The sequence below is a fragment of the Sus scrofa genome, chromosome 2, assembly GCF_054392235.1.
Source record: "Sus scrofa isolate SSC_HxYL_T2T_F1_AM1 chromosome 2, Sscrofa_HxYL_maternal_Yorkshire_Landrace_v2.0, whole genome shotgun sequence".
Classification (NCBI taxonomy): Eukaryota; Metazoa; Chordata; class Mammalia; order Artiodactyla; family Suidae; genus Sus; species Sus scrofa.
In genome coordinates, this window is record NC_139384.1 from 136,615,888 (window position 1) to 136,620,807 (window position 4,920).

A 4,920-nucleotide genomic window follows, 5' to 3' on the forward strand; every position below is an offset into this window, starting at 1 on the left:
TTCCGTTCCTGGCAAAGATGTGTGGAACAGAGCCCCTCGGTTTGAGCTTCTTACTTTATAAAGAAATTCAGACAGAAGGGCAGGCATGTTGGGGTGGAGAGAGGGCTCAGACCAAACTAACAGGTTTTCAGCCTACTTGTGCCCCTTAAATCTTGATAAGGTTCAAGGAAAAGATTTGCCTTGTCTTTTTTTAAATTCACGTGAGAAATGGACCAATTTTGGAAGCTCGAAAATGTGGACCTCATGACCGATAGGTTAGCCCAGCATTGCTGAGCCTCAGATTTCTTTGTGTATACATGCCTGTCTGACCTCACTTAACAGGAAATAAATTCAATAAGAGAAATAACATCCCTTTGGCTCTTTGAATAGCAAGATGCCATGGAAGAGAGACTTTTCAGATAATTTCTTCTACTGCCATGGGCTTAGATCTGGGAGATGGAAGCAAACTGTGCCAGTCCCCCAGGTGGTGCGTTAACTCCCATTCACTTCCTGAGGCTTCCCGTTTTGACTGTTCCCCTTGATCAGAAAATGTAGAGTGCAAATGTGTGTTCTTAGACACTGCAGAAATAAACATCCACCAGTTTCAGAAACACGCATGAGGAGGCTTCAGCTTGCATGATTCACTACAGCTTCTGACACTCTTCACAAATCAAGTTTGATTGGGTTTCTCATTGAAGCGATCTGACAGCCTAACCAAGAGGCCTCCTGGGGCTGTTCTTTTTTTTTTTTCTTTTTTTTTTTTCTTAGTAACAGGTAAAAAATAAGCCAAGAAAACAGTCAGTTGAAAGTGGTAGTATCCAAACTTAGTTTTCTTTATTTATTGTCATGCAATTGCTTCTTTAACCCACTCTATTGATCTTGAGCGGGAGGCTGAGGGGGTTGGATGGAAGACAAGCATTGCTCAGAGTCAGGCATCTGTGGTTTGGTCCTGAGGGAAAGAAATAAATAGTCCCAACCTAGAAGGGGGTGCGGGGAGGAGAAAGGAAAAAAAAAAAAAAAACAACAGAAGATTGACTGGTTTGCAAGGGATCCCAGTGGATTCCTGCTTACACCAGAGCATCATTTAAGCCTATGTTCTTCCATCTACCTTGTTTGCAGTAAATAGCTGCCCATTATATCAGGTCAGGCAAGTGCCTGGGCGTCACAGCTCAGTGGCCACGATCTGCCCGCAGAGCAGCAAGAAAGGGCCCCCAGAGGGCACACGCGTGTGTCAAGTTCTGGAGCCATCAAGGTTCTAAGCGACAGCTTATCTTGAGGGTTTAAAACATGCAAGCTGTCCCTGCTCGCTTCTCTCCCTGCCCCCCCACCCACCATTCTCATTTCTTTCCCTTCCATTCCTCCATCGACCCCCTCCTCCCCAGTGCTTTTCTCTCTTGACAATCTGCTTGAAGGAAGACAGATGCTGGAGCAGTTTTCCTTAAGTCGACTCTAATTCCATAAGGTGCAATCCACCAAATGCAACTCTGTCCATCTTTTGAAAAGGCTAAGATCCTGAGGCAGCCCCATTTATTATTTGTCTTGACACTAGCACAAATATTTTCAGATGGGTTAGAGTCTGTCACTTTACTATCCTTATGTTCTTTGCCCTCCATAAATAAGACACATTAAAGTTCTTAAAGGCAAACAAAGAACTGTATCCTGGGTACCATTTGTCCTGTGGTTGCCATGTTTAATTGAACACTTTATAGCACTCTAATGCCATGTCAGGTTCTTAATGTGACGTGTGTTCCTCTCTTACATTATCGGTGCCTAAGAACATCACAGAATCTTCCTTGGACCCGTGCGTGTGAGAAATAAGATTTATCCTGTGCACTTCACTGAATCATTTATGAGTTGCCTTATCTCACCCAGGCAATTTTATAACTCATAAATGGCCCCTCTGGTCTGCTGTCTGAATTTTGTTTACTGTAAAATCCCAAAATAGTATGACTATTTTCAAGAGAGCAAGCTAAATTTTGCTGTGGTATAGAATTACACTGTATCTGTCCTTTACTTTGCTATTTATTGGCCCCAAATATAAGACGTGGAGCCAAATGAGGGGATGGGGCAGGGAGCAGGGTACTAACATGTCCAGCATTTGGGGGTATGTGGTCCTGTTGTATAAAGGTAAGAGCCTATATCTGTTAAATCTCTGAAAGCAATCACAGTGTTAAGCAGTTATCTCTGGAGAACTTGCCTTGGTGAGAGCTGAACAGTGGCAGAACCTCTCGCTGCTTATATTCTGACACCTAACAGCCTTGTCTTGGGATGAGCCAACATGAAAAAAAGTTGGTTAAGCCAATAAGGGATTAACTTTGTTTTAAAAAGAGAAAAGATGTGAATGTTAACAGTGGGTAATGAAAGGAGAACTGCGGGATGCCATTTTGTTGTGTCATTTTCAATAAAGAAAAACCTCATGAAGCAGAGGGACATTGAATCCTTACACCAAAGAAAGCTACTCTCTGGCTTACTGTCCTTGCAGTGGACAAAAATCTCTGCTCCATACAGATGGCTGGGAGTGGTCAGCCAGATAGCATAACTCTATTCCAGTGCAGACATGGATGAAATAATTTAAATATATTTCAGGGGTGGCTATTACAGACCCTGTAGTTTTTAGCATCACAGGGCCATAGTGTACGTGGTCTAAGTTCCCTAAGTAATCTGAGTTTTTCTCTGTATTTCTAGTAATAAACACAACTCAATGTTTGTTTCCGATGTCTGTATATTTCAGGATGACCTTCTTAACTTTCGGAAGCTCCATGTAACCTACGAAATGCATTACGGTGTTTGCTTTGAATCAAAAGCGTATCTTTAATTTTTCAAGAACTGCCTTAAAAATTCAATTATAAACATTATATTAGAAAGGATTTCTTAATGTCCTTCATGGGCAACAGTACAGCACGGCTGAAGTGAATCTGGATTTCATAGCTGTCTCTGTCATTTTCCTCTCCAGGCTCGCTTTACTCATCTATAAAATGGAAATAATGAGGTTTATATTGTGAGCAGTTATAAAGATTACATATGAAGTATCCAACCCAGTAACTAGAGCATATATAGGCACTAAATAAATGCCACCTGTTATTTTTGTTGTTTTCAACCTTATAATCTTATAAGATTCATTTAAGTTTGGTTTATAAAACCTCAAAATAGACTGTGTGTAAAATATCAGCAGACATTTTCTCTCTGTCTTTTTCTTTAACTTCCCATCATAGATCATGGTAGTGGCAGAATAAGGGTAGGGTGGTTGATTATACTCATTTATTATTTTCACAAATATGTATTGTCTACCATGTACAAGCATTACAAGAAATGACATGAGAGATGGCAAATAGTCATGAGGGTTAGAATTAAAACCGAAACTTTTATTTTTTTATTTTTTGTCTTTTTAGGGCCACACCTGTGGCATATGGAAGTTCCCAGACTAGGGGTCGAATCAGAGCTATAGCCACCAGCCTATGCCATGGCCACAGCAACGCCAGATCCAAGCCACATCTGTGACCTGCATCACAGCTGACAGCTGAATCATTGAACCTACTCAGTGAGGCCAGAGATCAAACCCAAGTCCTCTTTTTTTTTTTTTTTTTTTAATTTTTTTTATTTTAGAGCCACACCCTCGGCATGGGGAGGTTCCCAGGCCAGGGGTCCAATTGGAGCAGCAGCTACCAGCCTACGCCAAAGCCACAGCAACGCAGGATCCGAGCCACATCTGCAACCCACATCACAGCTCATGGCAGCGCCAGATCCCCAACCCGCAGAGCAATGCCAGAGATTGAACCCGAAACCCCATGGTTCCTAATCGGATTCATTAGCCACTGAGCCATGACGGGAACTTCACAACTGAAAACTTTAGTCCTCAACTGCATATAAAATCTCTTGATAAGTGTTCAAAGGGGTGAGGAAGTTCTGGATTTTGTACATCTTGGGAAATCCACTAAATCTGATGAGTCAGATGTTTTGGTCCAAAACCTGACTCCTTTTCTATAGATTTATTTAAATTTATTTAAATTTCCACCAATACTATCTTTTTTTTTAAAGTGAAGTATGATCGATATACAATGTTGTGTTAGTTTCAAATATGCAGCAAAGTGATTCGGTTGTATATATGTATGCATAGATAGATATTCTTTTTTCAGAATCTTTTCCGTTATAGGTTACTAGAAGATATTGAATATAGTTCCCTGTGTTATATGGTAGTTCCTTGTTGTTTCTCTATTTTTTATGTGTGTGTTTCTGTGAATATCAAATCCAAGTTTATCCCTCCCCCTTCCCCCTTTGATAACAATAAGTTTTCTATGTCTATGAATCTGTTTTCGTTTTGTAAATAGGTTCATTTATCATTTTTCAGATTCCACATGTAAGTGATAACACATGGTATTTGTCTTTCTTTTTTAATACTTTAAATTTCTCTTAAAACATCCACATTTATATCTGTTTATTTTGTAATAAATAATGAGTAATATTCATAACAGTTAACAGAAGAGATACAGAAATAATTTCATTTCCTAACAAAGACCACAGTTGCTCTTTATCTGAGGATCCTCTATTGTTTCACTAGTATTTGTCTTTGTGTCTTACTTAATATAGTATCATAGTCTCTAGGTCCATCCATGTTGCTGCAAATGGCATTTCATTCTTTGTATAGCTGAGTAATATATATATTACTACATATTTTATACATATATATAATATATAATACATATATACATATATAATATATTAAACATCATCTTTATCCATTCATCTGTCATTGGTTATTTAGGTTGCTTCTGTGTCTTGGCTTTTGTAAATAGTGCTGGTATGAGCATTAGGGTGCATATATCTTTTTGAATTAGAGGTTTTGTCTTTTCTGGATATATGCCCAGGAGTAGAATTGCTGGATCATATGGTAACTCTATTTTTAGTTTTTTAAGAAAACTCCACAGTGTTTGACATAGAAACATT